This window comes from Colobus angolensis, unplaced genomic scaffold (assembly GCF_000951035.1).
Source record: "Colobus angolensis palliatus isolate OR3802 unplaced genomic scaffold, Cang.pa_1.0 Scaffold163, whole genome shotgun sequence".
Lineage (NCBI taxonomy): Eukaryota > Metazoa > Chordata > Mammalia > Primates > Cercopithecidae > Colobus > Colobus angolensis.
Window position 1 is genome coordinate 2,709,223 of NW_012114744.1, and position 16,857 is coordinate 2,726,079.

Below are 16,857 nucleotides of genomic sequence, written 5' to 3' on the forward strand. Positions count from 1 at the left end.
CTCACTGTTCTTAGTGTATGGCTCCATCTTATGGCTTTGAGGTATTTAGGAACAGCCCCAATGCTTAAAATAGAACATTTCAGTTTATTTAGCAATTCGATTAACCTGGGCTTTTCCATGTCTTTAGTATTAGTTTTCAAATAAACTTGAAGTAAGTAAATACTTTTAAAAACAGTTGAATTCAAATCAAGAAGAAACTGAGAAAATATGTGTATCTCAGGTGCATAACCTCTGGTGCACATGATGGTATATAAAAGGTTTAAGGAAGATGAGGTCCTCTGTGTGACTTGGGGAGGTGAAAGTGTAGGTAGGTTTTAGGATAAGTACCAAGTAGACAATCTGAACAAGATTGAGTCGTGTACATTTCCACACTGCCAGCAATCTTCATCTATGGAACAACAAGAATGTTGTATACTAGAATATCTCTAGTTCTCTCCATTATCACAAGAGGGTTTAATTTGGCTTTATAGACAGTGGTTTCTGCTTCTAACCTGCAACCGATTGCACATCTTTGCATTTGAGTAGATACAGTTTGTTGAAGAGGAAGAAGGGAAATAAAGGGAGTCTTATGAGATAATTTATTCTCTGTTTGACTGTTAGCTGTTGTCTTGTGGATTCTGAGTATGTCTCTGCCAGTTTAGATTATTTATTTATTTTTTTTTTTTGAGACGGAGTCTCGCTCTGTCGCCCAGGCTGGAGTGCAGTGGCCGGATCTCAGCTCACTGCAAGCTCCGCCTCCCGGGTTTACGCCATTCTCCTGCCTCAGCCTCCCGAGTAGCTGGGACTACAGACGCCCGCCACCTCGCCCGGCTAGCTTTTTGTATTTTTTAGTAGAGACGGGGTTTCACCGTGTTAGCCAGGATGGTCTCGATCTCCTGACCTCGTGATCCGCCCGTCTCGGCCTCCCAAAGTGCTGGGATTACAGGCTTGAGCCACTGCGCCCGGCCTAGATAATTTAAGTATTTTTAATTATGTCACTACATTATAGAAAATATTTATTTCAAACAAAAATATGGCAATTTGAAAACTCTGACTCCTTTTCTCACACAGAGTATCATTTTCAGTGCAAGGCACTATAACATATGTTTTATTATGAATAACAACAATAGAAATTATACTGACTACCATTTATTCAGTTTATATCATGTAGCAGGTATTGCAGAAAATCATTTATATGGTTTAGTTCACTTAATCCTTATAGCAACCTTATTTATTTTATTAAATAAGCTTATTATTATTATTATTTTTGAGACGGAGTTTTGTTCTCATTGGCCAGGCTGGAGTGCAATGGTGTGATCTCAGCTCACCGCAACTTCTGCCTCCTGTGTTCAAGCAATTCTCCTGCCTCAGCCTCCCAAGTAGTTGGGATTACAGGCATGCAATACCACGCCCGGCTAATTTTGTATTTTTAGTAGAGATGGGGTTTCTCCATGTTGGTCAGGCTGGTCTCAAACTCCCAACCTCAGGTGATCCGCCCACCTCAGCCTCCCAAAGTGCTGGGATTACAGGCGTGAGCCACTGCACCCAGCCTAAATAAGCTTATTAAAATATAGGTTTGGTTATATTAGCTAAATGACTGGCATATAGTAAATGCCCAATTAAAGTGTTATTTTAGTATAATTATTGTTATTTTATAGATGACATGGTAGATACATGAAGGGCTTAAGTAGCCTTCTGAAAGCTACATAGCTAGTAAGTGGTAGAGCTGAAATTGGTACTCGCATCTGTCTGGCTCCAAGTCTGCATTAACTATAAAACTCTACAACAACTTCTGTGACATTGCATTTACCACTTGAACAAAAACCCTAGCTCAGGATGATATTTATGTTTTGGATTAGGAAACTAGGTTTCATAGAAAATAATTAATAATGATTGGTTTTTTTTCATGACCTATTCAAGGGCACTTCTGGTTGGTGACAGAGTTGGGTTCCCTGGGAAGAAAATCCTGGTGGAGATTAGTATATGGGACACATTGGGAAGTGCTCTGGAAAGCAATACCTGTGCAAGGAAAGACAATGAAATAGGGTTAGGCAGAGGGAGAATATGGGGTGTGATGCCCTCTCAATGAACGCCTCAGCCATCCCCACTGGGAGTTGTAAAGTGGGATTGTCTTTCAGAGTTGTCTTGAGTTGGGATGAGGGCCCCTGAAATTGAGGTCTTTCTATCCCTAAGTTGACCAGTCATTTCTGTGAATAGGAAATGCTATAGGGAACTCAGCTATCTTTGGCAGAGAAAACTCTCAAAGAAGGTTGAGGGCTTAGGGCTGTCTGCTAACTGCACTCTAGCCACTGGAAATAAGTCATTTATTCTTAAAGGCAGATTTGGGAGCCACATCACACATCCACTTCAATATACAAAACTTTATTAAGAAAAAAATCTACTATTTTTCTTTCATCCTATGCTGGTATTCCTATTTTATTTAGAAAATGATGTAAGGACTTTGCGTAATAACTAACCTTTTGTTTCCATATTTTAAGTTCAATCTTGGTACACCAGAGCTAACCATGTGTGTTAATTGTAATATTACCATTAATATGACAGTTAATTATAATATTACCACCAACATAACAGCTAATATAGTTAATTGTAGTATTACCACTGAAAATTCTAGGTGTTTTCATACTCTATATTGGGGTTATGAACTCCATATGCAACACCAAAAATTGGTTTAATTGAATGAATCTTGAATCCATGATGAGAAGTTGGTTTAAATCTGGCTTAAATGTCTTCTAAAATATTTCACACACAGGGAACTTTGCCAGTTTTTCATTTGTAGCTGTTTTCTTTGTAGAAGTGTTTTGTAGAAGGTTATAGGTTGAGGTTTAGCCCTACTCCTACATGGAAAATTAAGTGAATCTATTCTATACTCTCAACTGAAAAAAAAACTGTTAAAAAACAAAAACAAAAAAACTTTGACCACTCTCTCCAATGAAACAAAATGTGTTTTTCTTTTTACAAAAGTTTACATCTTTAAATGAAGCTAATCCTACTGTTTCTCTTAATAGCAAAAATATTAACAATATTTTTTTTTTAGAGATTGGGTCTTACTCTGTTGCCCAGGATGGAGGGCAGTGGTGCAATCATAGCACACTGGAGCCTTGAACTCCTGGACTAAAGCAGTCTTCCCAGCTCAGCCTCCCGAATAGCTGGGACTACAGGCATGCACCACCATGTCTGGCTAATGTTTTAAATATTTTTTTCCAAAGAGATGGGGTCTTGCTTATGTTGTTGCCCAGGCTGGTCTCTAACTACTGGCCTCAAGCGATCCTCCTGCCTTTGCCTCCCAAACATTGGATTATAGGTGTGAGCTATGTGCCCGGCCTAAGTATTTAAATTTTCTGACCTCTGATCTCATATTAAATATATAATATATGGTTATAGTGCTTGCACATACTGAGCACTCAGTGATTGTTTAATGAAATAAAATGTCTTTATAAGTCAGTTTCCCAAAACTATTATGCTGGCAACAGCCAAGTATTAAGAATAACTCTCATAATAGCAAATCTCTAAATGTGAGCTCAACAGGAAAATCACTTACGAGGGGTTCAGTTTTGTCTCAGCATTGATTCATGTACATGAAGTCCCTAATGGCTTTGTTCTAATTTTAAGAATTCCAAATCAGATCCATTTCTGAGGATGGCATTATTCTGATTAGTCAGACTGATCATCTATTTTACGGATGAGGAAACCAAGACCCAAAGAATGCACAAGCTAAAAACAACAGGGCTAGAATCTAGGATACCTCTGTTCTATCTCTGAATTTAGAGATAAGAGAAAGATTAGGGGTTGAGAAGGGACAGCACACAACAGCAGACATGGAACTCACAAAAGAAAAATAATAAAGAAGATTAAAGTGTTAGAAAGCTACCAGAAAGGAAGCAAATTTATGGAAACAATTATAAAATATCGGTTGAGAAGAAGGTGAAAATATTGTCTACTGAAATAAGTCCAGAGATAGTGCCATTCTTGAAAAGTCTTCATTTACTCTCCCTCCAAAAATGTTATACAGTATTAAAAACTTGTTAATTTAATAGAAAATATTGAGAAGATAACCTGAATTCACAGGTAAAGAAATATAGCATTGCTCAAGTGGTTTAGAGTTAGTTTTTCTAATAACTAATGAATGGTGTCACATAAGTGCAGTATAACGTTTTTATTGGCACTTAAAATAAATATATTACTCACTAGTGGATATGCTGAAAAGAAAATATCCACCCAAATTCCAACCCCACAGAGCTAAAAATGATTGTTTATTAATCAGTGACAGTGACTTGGAGTGCAAAACAGAAATCATCATGGTTATCTGTATTCTGAAAGATTAACCATCATCAAAGTGTTAAGATCAAAAAAAGATTGGCACAAAACTTCCCATAAAACAAAACAATACAAAACAAACAAACAAACAAAACCTCAGTTTTGATTCCATTCCTTGAAATTGTGGCTGGATTCATTTTTTTTCTCATTCTACTTCCTTAGTATTTTTTTAAGTTTAATTTTTTATTTCAGTAGGTTTTTGGGGAACAGGTGGTATTTGGTTACATGGCTAAGTTCTTCAGTGGTGATTTCGGAGATTTTGGTGCACCTATCACTTGAGCAGTGTACATGGTACCCAATGTATAGTCTTTTATTCCTCATCCCCACCCTTTTTCCTGAGTCCCCAAAGTCCACCTTTGTGTCCTCATAGCTTAGCTACCACTTATGAGTGAGAATATATGATGTTTGGTTTTGCACTCTTGAGTTGCTTCACTTAGAACAATGGTCTCCAGTCCCATCCAGGTTTCTGTGAAGGCCATTATTTCATTCCTTTTTATGGCTGAGTAGTATTCCATGGTATATCTATACCACATTTCCTTTATCCATTTGTTGATTGATGGGCATTTGGGCTGGTTCCATGATTTTGAAATTGCAAATTTTCACACTGCTATAAACATGCATGTGTAAGTATCTTTTTCATATGGCTTCTTTTTCTTTGGGTAGACACCCAGTAGTGGGATTGCTGGATCAAATGGTAGATCTACTTTTAGTTCTTTAAAGAATCTCCACACTGTTTTCCATAGTGATTGTACTAGTTTACATTCCCACCAGCAGTGTAAAAGTGTTCACTTTTCACCACATCTATGTCAGTATCTATTATTTTTTTATTTTTTGATTATGGCCATTCTTGCAGGAGTAAGATGGTATTGCATGTGGTTTTGATTTGCATTTCCTTAATCATTAGTGATGTAGAGCATTTTTTTCATGTTTGTTGGCCATTTGTACATCTTCTTTTGAGAATTGTCTATTCATATCCTTAGCCCACTTTTTGATGTGATTTATGAGTTCCTGCTAATTTATGAGTTCCTTGTACATTCTGGATATTAGTCCTGTGTCAGATGCATAGTTTGCGAAGATTTTCTTCCACTCTATGGGTTGTCCATTTACTCTGCTGATTATTTATTCTGCTGTGCAGAAACTTTTTAGTTTAATTCAGTCCTATCTATTTATTTTTGTTTTTGTTGCATTTGCCTTTGGGTTCTTGGTCATGAAGGCTTTGCCTATGCCAATGTCTAGAAGGGTTTTTCTGATGTTATCTTCCAGAATTTTTATGGTTTCAGGTATTAGATTTAAGTTTTTCATCCATTTTGCATTAATTTTTGTAGAAGGTGAGAGATGAGGATCCAGTTTTATTCTTTTACATGTGGCTTGCCAATTATCCCAGCACCATTTGTTGAATAGGGTGTCCTTTCCACATTTTATGGTTTTGCTTGCTTTGTTGAAGATCAGTTGGCTGTAAGTATTTGCCTTTATTTCTGGGTTCTCTATTCTGTTAGACTGGTCTATGTGATGATTTTTATACCAGTACCATGATATTTTGGTAACTATAGCCTATAGTATAGTTTAAAGTTAAGTAATGCCTCCAGATTTGTTCTTTTTGCTTAGTCTTGCTTTGGCTATGTGGGCTCTTTTTTGGTTCCATATGCATTTTTGGATTGTTTTTTCTAGGTCTGTAAGAATGATGGTGGTGTTTTGATGGGAATCGCATTGAATTTTTGGTTGCTTCTAGCAGTATGCTCATTTTCACATGAGTATGGAATATGTTTCCATTTGTTTGTGTCATCTATGATTTCTTTCAGCAGTACTCTCTAGTTTTCCTTGCAGAGGTCTTTTTACTTCCTTGATTAGGTATATTCATAAATATTTTATTTTTTTTTCCAGTAAGAAAGGTTGAGTTCTTGATTTGATTCTCAGCTTGGTCACTGCTGGTGTATAGCAGTGCTACTGATTTCTATACATTCATTTTGTATCCTGAAACTTTACTGAACTCATTTATCAGTTCTAGTAGATTTTTTGATGAGCCTTTAGGATTTTCTAGATATACCATCATACCATTAGCAAACAGTAACAGTCTGGCTTCCTCTTTACCAATTTGGATGCCCTTTATTTCTTTCTCTTGTCTGATTGCTCTGGCTAGGACTTTCAGTACTTGGTTGAATAGAATTGGTGAAAGTGATTATCCTTGTCTTGTTTCAGTTCTCAGGGGGAATGCTTTCAACTTTTCCCCATTCAGTATAATGTTGGCTGTGGATTTGTCATAGATGGCTTTTATTACCTGAAGGCATGTCCCTTCTATGTTGATTTTGCTGAAGGTTTTAATCATGAAAAGATGCTGGATTTTGTGAAATGCTTTTTCCACATCTATTAAAGTTTTGTTTTTATTTCTGTTTATGTGGTGTACCACATTTATTGACTTGTGTATATGAAACCATCCCTGCATCCCAGGTATGAAATCCACTTGAACATGGTGGATTATCTTTTGGATATGCTGTTGGATTCCATAGCTAGTATTTTATTAAGGATTTTTACATTTATGTTCATCAGTGATATTGGCCTGTAGTTTTCTTTTTTTGTTATGTCCTTTCCTGGTTTTGGTATTAGGTTGATACTGGCTTCATAGAATGATTTAGGGAGGATTCCCTCTCTCTATCTTTTCAAATAGTGTCAATAGGATTGGTACTTCATTGGATGAGGAGTGTCTTTGAATTTCTAATAGAATTCAGCTGCGAATCCATCTGGTCCTGGACTTTTTTTTGTTGGCAATTTTGGAATTACCGTTTCAATCTTGCTGCTTTTTATTTGTCTGTTCAGAGTTTCTATTTCTTTCTAGTTTAATCTAGGAGGGTTGCATATTTCCAGGAATTTATCCTGGGAGGTGTTCAGTTTAGCCTTGAATGATCTTTTGCATTTCTGTGATACTGGTTGTAACATCTCCTGTTTCATTTCTAATTGAGCTTATTGGATCTTCTCTCTTTTTCCTTGGTTAGTCTCATGAATGCTCTATCAATTGTATTTATCTTTTCGAAGAACCAGCTTTTTGTTTCATTTATCTTTTGCATTTTTTTGTCTGTTTCAACTTAACTTAGTTCTGTTCTAATCTTGGATATTTCTTTTCTTTTGCTGGGTTTGGGTTTGGTTTGTTGATGAATAGAATGTATACCCTGCACTTGTTGGGTAGAATGTTCTGTAAATAACCGTTAAGTCCATTTATTCTAGGGTATAGTTTAAGTCCATTGTTTCTGTGTTGACTTTCTGTCTTGATGACCTGTCTAGTGCTGTCAGTGGAGTATTGAATTCTCCCACTATTATTGTATTGCTATCTATCTAATTTCTTAGATCTGGTAGTAATTGTTTTATAAATTTGGGAGCTCCAGTGTTAGGTGCATATATATTTAGAATGTGATATTTTCCTGTTGGACTAGTCTATTTACCATTATATAATGTCCCTCATTGTCTTTTTAAACTGTTGTTGCTTTAAGGCCTGTTTTGTCTAAGAATAGCTACTCATGCTTGTTTTTGGTGTTGATTGCATGGAATGTCTTTTTCCACCCCTTTACCTTAAGTTTATGTGAGTCCTCATGTGTTAGGTGAGTCTCTTGAAGACAGCAGATACTTGGTTGGTGAATTCTTATGCATTCTACCATTCTGTATCTTTCAAGTGGAGCATTTGGGCCATTTACATTCAATGTTAGTTTTGAGAAGTGAAGTACTATTCTATTCATCATACTAGTTGTTGCCTCAGTACCTTTTGTTTTCATTGTGTTATTGTTTTATAGGTCCTGTGAGATTTATACTTTAAGGAGGTTCTATTTTGGTGCACTATGAGGATTTGTTTCATGATTTAGAGCTCCTTTTAGCAGTTCTTGTAGTGCTGGCTTGATAGTGGTGAATTTTCTCAGCATTTGTTCATCTGAAATAAAACTGTACCTTTCCTTTATTTATGAAGCTTAATTTCCCTGTACACAAAATTCTTGGCTTATAATTGTTTTGTTTAAGGAAACTAAAGATAGTACCCCAATTCCTTTAGCTTGTAGGGTTTCTGCTGAGAAATCTACTGTTAATCTGATAGATTTTCCTTTCTAGGTTACCTGATGCTTTTGCCTCACAGCTCTTAAGATTATTTCCTTCGTTTGACTTTTGATAACCTGATGACTATGTGCCTAGGTGATGATCTTTTTGTGATGAATTTCCTGGGTGTTTTTGAACTTCTTGTATTTAGATATCTAGGTCTCTGCAAGGTCAGGGAAATTTTCCTCGATTATTCCTTCAAATATGTTTTCCAAACTATTAGATTTCTCTTCTTCCTCAGGAATACCAGTTATTCTTAGGTTTGGTTGTTTAACGTAATCCCAACTTCTTGGAGGACTTTGTCCATTTTTTCCTTTGTATTTGTCAGATGGGGTTAATTCAAAATCCTTGTCTTTGAGCTCTGAAGTTCTTTCTTCTACTTGTTTGATTCTATTGCTGATATTTTCCAGTGTATTTTGCATTTCTCTGAGTGTGTCCTTCATTTCTAGAAGTTGTGATTATTTTTTATTTATGTTATCTGTTTCTCTGGAGATTTTTCTGTCCATATCCTGTATTACTTTTTTGATTTAACTTAGTATTTATTTTTCTCTAGCATCTCCTTGAGTAGCTTAATAATTGACCTTCTGAATTATTTTTCTGGCAATTCAGAGATTTCTTCTTGGTTTGGATCCGTTGCTATTGAGCTAGTGTGATCTTTTGGGGATGTTAAATAATTGTTTTTCTGGTTCCTTTTCATTTGGGTAGACAATATCAGAGGGAAGATCTGGGGCTCAAGGGCTGTTGCTCAGATTGTTTTGTCCTACTCGGTGCTCTCTTGATGTGGCACTCTCCCTCTTCCCCTGCAGATGGGGCTACCTGAGAGCTGAACTGTAGTGATTGTTATTTCTCTTCTGGGTCTAGCTACCCAGTGAAGCTACTGGGCTCCAGGCTTGTACCGAGGAGTGTCTGCAAAGAGTCCTGTGATGTGATCTGTCTTCAGATCTCTCAGCAGTGAATACTAGCACCTGCTCTGGTGGATATAGCAGGGGAGTGAAATGGACTCTGTGAGGATCCATGGTTGTAGTTTCGTTTAGTGCACTGGTTTTGTGTTGGTTGGCCTCCAGCCAGGAGGTGGTGCTTTCAAGACAGCATCAGCTGCCGTAGTATAGGGAGGATATAAGCTTGCCCTAGGGTGACCTGGATAAGTATTTGGGTTTCTCAGGTGGTGGGCAGAGCCATAGAACTCCCAAGAGATTATGCCCGTTGTTTTCGGCTACCAGGACAGATAGAGAAAGACCATTAGGAGACCATAAGGGTTAGGTGTGTCTGAGCTCAGACTCCTTGGGCGGGGCTTGCTGTGACTGCTGTAGGGGCTGGGGGTGTGTTTCTCAGGCTGATGGAGTTACATTCCCAGGGTGATTATGGCTGCCTCTGCTGCATCATATAAGTTGCTAGGGAAGTGGGGGAAAGCCAGTAGGGACAGGCCTTATGCAGCTCCCATGCAGCGTGAAAGGCCAGTCTCACTCCCACTGTGCCCCTCCAACAGCACCAAGTTTATTTCCAGGCAGCCAGTGAGCAGGGCTGAGAACTTGCTCCAAGCTATAAGCCTCCCTGCTGAAAAAGCAAGCAGAACTTTCAGATTTCACACCTCTCCACCTGCTGCAGTTTCTGTGCTCATATCTGCACTCCCCGTGGAACCCCTCCCCCAGATTCTGTTCAGGAAACTTCATGTTTTGTCAAAATTGTTACAGAGTTCAGCTAGAAGTTTCCTTCTCCCTGTGGTCTTTCCTCAATTCCACTGGGAGTCCTCCCTAAGGACCCCCATGAGACATAGTCAGGAATGGCTTCCCTGGGAACCGAGAGTGCCCACAGGGCTCTTCCTGCTGCTTCCTGTACCCCTATATTTTGCTCGGTTCCCTAAATTAGTCTCAGCTCCAGGTAAGTTCAAATCCTTCTCCTGTGATCTGGACCTTCTTCAAGCTCCCCAGTAAGGATGTGTGTTCTGGGGCAGACACAGTTTGGGCACTTCGGGCACTCACAGTGTTTTTGGACATTTCATAGAGCCTGCAGTGGCAAACTGCTTCCTTAAGAGGGTCTGTGGATTCTCTTGGCTTTCTTGGTATGTTTCTGTGGTAGTTCTTGGAACAAAAGTTCATGATGTGTGTCCCCACATGCTGCTATGCCCATCCGAGAGGAAGATGCAATTTAGCCCTGCCTTGTAGCTGCCATTTTTCCCTGCTAGCCCCTGGATTCATTTTGGATTGATACCCTTTTAGACATTTAAATCTTGTTTCCCATATTTAATAAATATAATTCATCTAAATTAGGTATTACTGGAAATACCTTCCACAGGAAAGCCTTCAAAATTAATAGTGTAGCCTTGCTTTATGTATCATTTATCTAGCCCTAATGTAATCTTGTCAAACCTAGGTGGTGTTTTCCTTTTACTTCGCACAGACTTTAGGTGCTCTTAAAATTTTCAGCATCTTATAGTACTAACCTAAATTTTTAGCATCCTATAATGTTAACTTAAAGCTTATAGAAAAGATCCCTAGCTAGTGTTTCTGGCTTTTAAAAAAGAATCCTGCACAGTATTCTGGGGTAAATTCTATACTAAGCACAAAGCAGATGCCCCAGAAATACTGATTAAAGAGTTTTACTGCCAGGATGGTAGTATGATGAATGTCATAAATGCACTCCCCAGAGAAACAAGCAAAACTGGAGAAAACTATAAAAATGTAACCATTTAAGGTCTTTAGAAAATGTCCTAAGGACACAGAGCAAATGCAGAAACATTTATTCAAGAAAATCTACTAAAACTCAGCACAATGAGACTGTAGCACTTGAAGCCATGATCCACTGTCACCATATCCCCAGCCACAAGCCAAAACAGCTTAGCAGAAGCTCCACTCTGGGTGGATATGGCCCAGAAGACGAGCTCCCTCTCCTCCTCAGTTCCCAAACAAGTGTTACCATATCTCATCTGAAGAAGCAGCCTACTAGCATTTCTTATCCCCTTCAACTCAAATGTGAAGTGACTAAATTCTGGTGAGTATGGCTGAGAGGTTGAGGGTCTTCTCCTTTCACTGAGCGCCATAGGATGGGGACTCTTCCCCTACACAAGGAAGGCTGAGAATACTAAGGCCGAGGATACTAAGACCCTGAATTCCTTCACCCCGCTTGCTGAAAGGCAGAGGTTCCATGCTGTGAGAAGCAAACCAAGAAGACCAGAGGCTACTGCTCCACCCAGCACCTAGAATAGTGGCTCAGAGATTCTGCCCATGATAAAAAGCAGTCCTTAAGAAAAAAGTAGCTCAAAAGCTCTCCCCAAAGGAACTGACTTTATTTAAAATAGAGTGTGTGGATATTCAAGCCTAAGGACACTCTGGAAAACAATAGCTCCTCTTAATTAGGAACAAGTTAAATTCTAGACCAGTTAGTTTACCCTAGAGAACCCTAGGGAAAGAGCTAAGAAGGGTCCTTTTGGGGTCAGAATATACCTCAGAGGCTGGCCTTAAAAACAACTCTGTCCAGTTTTAATTCTATCAGAATACAGAGTAATTTATTCCCCAGGCTATGTCAAAAACAATAGAGCAATTGTCCAGTAATTAGTGCAGCCTAAGGGCTGGGTGTAACACACAATGAGCCGCACAGCCTAGAAGGAAGATTAGAGAAACAGGCAGTTTAAAAGAGCCCTGCTAAAAACCACTGTCATCCCAGGGTGACTATATATGCCCAAGACTGCTCTCTCTGAGAAGAAACATCAAGGACTTCACAATTTGGGGTAAGTACACTTCACTAATATAGTCCAGCCAAATCACTAAACAAAGAAACAAGCAAACAACTCCATGTGGGGAGGGAAAGAAGAATCAGTATCTAGAATTGCTAGAATATATAACCTAAAATATCAACTTTTCAACAAAAATTATGAGACATGCAAAGAAATAAGAAAGACTGACTCATACATAAGAAAAAGAGTAGGCAACAGAAACTAACTGTGAGAGGGGCTAAATGTCATATTTAACAGACAAAGACTTCAATGAAGCCATTATAAATATGTTCAAAGAACTAAAGGAAACCATGGTTAAGGAAGTAAAGAAAGGTATGAAGAAAATGTCTTATCATAGAGAATATCAATAAAAAGAAATCATAAAAAAACCAAAAGGAGAATTCTGAAATTGAAAAAAAGTACAATAAATGAAATGTAAAAATCCATTACAATGGCTCAACAGTCAGTTTGAACTGGCAGAAAAAGGAATCAGTGAACTTGAAGATAAATGAAAAGACTATATAATCGAAAAGGAGAGTGAAAATAGAATGAAAAGAAATAAAAAGAGTCTCAGAGAAACCTGGGACCTTTTGGGTACCAACAGTGGTATAATGGAATGACCAGAAGGTGAGGAGAAAGAAAAAGAAAGAGAAAAAACATTAAAAAAAAATGGCTGCAAACTTCCCATATTTGATGAAAAACATTAATATACACATCCAAAAAGCTCTGTGAACTCCAAGTAGGATATATACAGAGGTCCATATGGGGGCTAAAAAGCACGGGGATGACATACTTAAAGTGCTGAAAAGAAAACTCTAAAGACCTGTCAATCAAGAATCCCATATCTAGCAAAACTTTCTTTCAACAACAAAAACAAAGTCATTTCCAGATAGATAAAAACTGGAAGAATTCATTGTTAGCAGACCTATTAAAGAAAGTTTAAAGAGAAAGTTTTCAGAAATATTAAAGAAAGTTTTTAAGAGAAAGTAAACCCAGATAATTCTCTAAATCTGTTACTTGTGGCAGGTATCTGAGTTACCAGCAGCATAGCCATATGTGTCCACAGTAACTTCAAGTCTTGCCTCCTCAGAAGAAAGAATTTGATTGAGGAGCGTAAAGCAGAAAAAGGGACTGAGGCAAGTTTCAGAGCAGGAATGGAATTTTATTAAAAATGCTTTAGAACAGGAAAGAACACTTGGGAGAGATCCAAGTGGGTGACTTGGAGAACAAGTGCAGTGCCTAACCATGATCCTAGGACTTTATAGGCTGCCATCTTGCACCCTTTTCCTGTGATTCTGCCCTTAGGGTAGGCTGCCCACATGTGCAGTGCCCCCTACCCACCCCCTTACCTCTGGGAAGTGAGCACGTGCAGTGTGTTCAGGAAATTACATGCATGCCCATCTGAGGCCTTCCTCCCATTTCTGGTGTAATGCCCCCCAAAGGTCATACTTCACCATTTTGTATTTTAATATACATGCCCAGGAAGTTGCTTCTCCCTGGTGTCTGCATTTAATTAACACTTTAATGTTAACAGCTGTAGATCATCAGGAGATTGTCTCTCCCTGGAGCTCTGGTGCCAGCTGCCGAATTAGAATTATTGTTTTCAGAAAGGCAGTGTGATAATTGTCAAATCATCACCTGACTTTCCTAGTGGGTCAGGGAGAAGAGCCTTCTCTTGTCCAGCTAATGCCTATCTAACTACTGTAACAAATCCACACAAAAAATACAAAATGGTAAAGGTATCTATGTAATTATAAAAGATAGTATAACTGCATATTTCTTTCTTCTCTTAATGGTTTGAAAAGCTATTGTATAAGTCAATGTGTATACAATTGCATTGTTGAGCCTATGATGGATAGAAATGTATTATATTTGAAAATAAGAGAACAGCAGAAGTCAAAGGGAGCAGGGTTGTATTAGAGTAGGAAAATAATAACAGATGGTAACTTGAACCCACAGGAACAAAAGAAAAGAACCAGAAATGGTAAATATGAGTGTAAATATAACAAACTCTAAATATAAATTTGCTCATATTTCTGTTCTCAACTTCTTTAGTAACATGAAATTATGTAAGGTAATAATTACAATACCGTAATATTGGGTCAGTAACTTATATAATTGTAATAGACATAATAATAGTTCAAGAAGATGAAAGACAGAATAGAGCTATACAAGAGTAACATTTCTATATCTTACTCAAATTAAGTTAGTATAAATCTAAAGTAGATTGTTATAAGACGTATATGGTAAATCCTAAAGCAACTACCAAGAAAATAACTTAAAATATAGTTCTAAAAAACCACTAAAGGAACTAAAATTTTACATTGGAAAATATTCACTTAATATAAAAGAAAGCTGTAAAAGGGAAATAAAGAAACAGAAAAGTTATGAAACATATAGAAAACAAAAAGTATAATGGCATGTGAATCCAACTATGCCAATAATAACCTTAAATGTGAGTAGATTAAAAAATTCAATTAACAAGCAGATTGTCAGACTGGATTAAAAAGACCCCTCAATATCTACTAATATGTTCTTTATAGAAGACACACCAGAGATTCAAAGGTACAAACAGGTTAAAAGTAAAAGGATGATAAAAAGATACACCATGCAAATAGCAACCATAAGAAATCAATAGTATCTATACTATCAGACAAAATAGACTTCAAGACAAAAAAAAAGTTACTACTAATAAAGAGGATCTTTTTATAATGACAAAAGAGTCAATCCATCCAGAAAACATAGCAATTTTATGTAAAAATAACAGAGTCCCAAAATAACATTAGACAAATGATGACAGAAATGAAGGAAGGAATACTTAACTGAACAATAATAGTAGAAAACCTCAATACCCCACTTTCAATAATGAACGGAACAACTAGGCAGAAGATCAACTTCTGTCTGAAAATAGAAGATTTGAACAACACTGTATACAAACTGGACCTGACAGACATTTACAGAATACTTCATCCAACAATAGTAGAACACACATTCTTCTCAAGCACACAGGGACTATTCTACAAGATAGACCACACATATGCTAGGCCATAAAACAAGCTTCAATAAATTTAAAAGGACGGCAATCATATAAAACAAGTTTTCTGATCACAATAAAGTAAAACTGGAAATTAATAGCTATAAGGAAGTTTGGGAAATTAACAAATATGTGGAAGTTAACACACCTTTAAAAGAAACAGGTGTGGTGGCTCACACCTGTAATCCCAGCACTTCGGGAGGCCGAGGCGGGTGGATCACAGGGTCAGGAGATTGAGACCATCCTGGCCAACATGGTGAAACCTCATCGCTACTAAAAATACAAAAATTAGCTGGGCATAGTGGCGCATGCCTGTAATCCCAGCTACTCAGGAGGCTGAGGCAGGAGAATCGCTTGATCCTGCGAGTTGGAAGTTGTAGTGAGCCAAGATCGTGCCACTGCACTCCAGCCTGGTGACAGACCGAGACTCCATCTCCAAAAAAAAAAGAAAAAAAGAAAAAAAAATAGAACCAGTGGGTCAAGGAAGAAATCACTGGAAAAATTAGAAAATATGTTAAGATGAATGGAAATGAACATATAATATACAAATACAGGATGCTTCTAAAGCAGTGCCTAAAAGGAGATTTATAGGTTGCTCTATAAAAAGATCAACAAAATAGAAAAACTGTTAGCTACACTGACCTAAACAAAGGAAGATAAAAGACTCAAAGTATTAAAATCAGAAATGAAAGACGTTACTATCAACTTTACAGAAAAAAAATTACAAGGAAATACTATGAACCGTATGCCAACAAATTAGATAATGTAGATGAAACAGAAAAACTCCCAGAAAGAGAGAAACTTCTGAAATTGACTCAAGAAGAAATGAAATGCAGAAATAGACATAACAAATTGAATTAGTAACAAAAACCTTCCCACATAGAAAAATGCAGGCCTAGATGGCCTTACTGGTGAATACTATCAAGTGTTTAAAGAAGAATGAATACCAATTTCTTCATGAACCCTTCCAAAAAATGAAAGGGAACATTTTTTAACTCATTCTATTAGTTATTATCCTGATAAAACCAGATAAAGACATTGTAAGAAAACTACAGATTAATATTACTTATGTATATAGATGGAAAAATCCTCAAAAAATACCAGAAAATCAAATCCAGCAATATTTAGAAAGAATTAAACACCATGGCCAAGAGGAATTTCTCCCAAGAATGCAAGACTGGTCATACCAAATCAATAGAATAAAGGACAAAACTGCATGATTATGGGAATACACGTAAAAACATTTGGCAAAATTCAACATGCATTCATGATAAAAGCACTCAACAAATTAGCAACAGAAGGGGACTTCCTCAACCTTATAAAAGGCATTTATGAAAAACCCACAGCTAGCATAGTACTTGATGGTGAAAGACTGAATCCTTTCCCCATAAGATCAGGTATAAGACAAGGATGTTTGCTTTTTTTTACTTCTATTTAACATTGTACTGCAGGGTCTAGTCAGGGCAATTAGGCAAGAAAATGTTAATGAAAGGCATGAAGATTGTAAAGGAAGAAGTAAAATTACATCTATTTGCAGAGAATGTGATTTTGCATACAGAAAATCCTAATAAGTCTGCCAAAAAACTATTAGAAATAATAAGTTCAACAGGGCTGCAGGAATCAAGACAAATATACAAAAATCAATTGTATTTCTATACAGTAGCAATGAGCAAACTGAAAATGAAGTTAAGAAAACAATAGCATAAGAAAAACATGCTTAGGAATACATTTA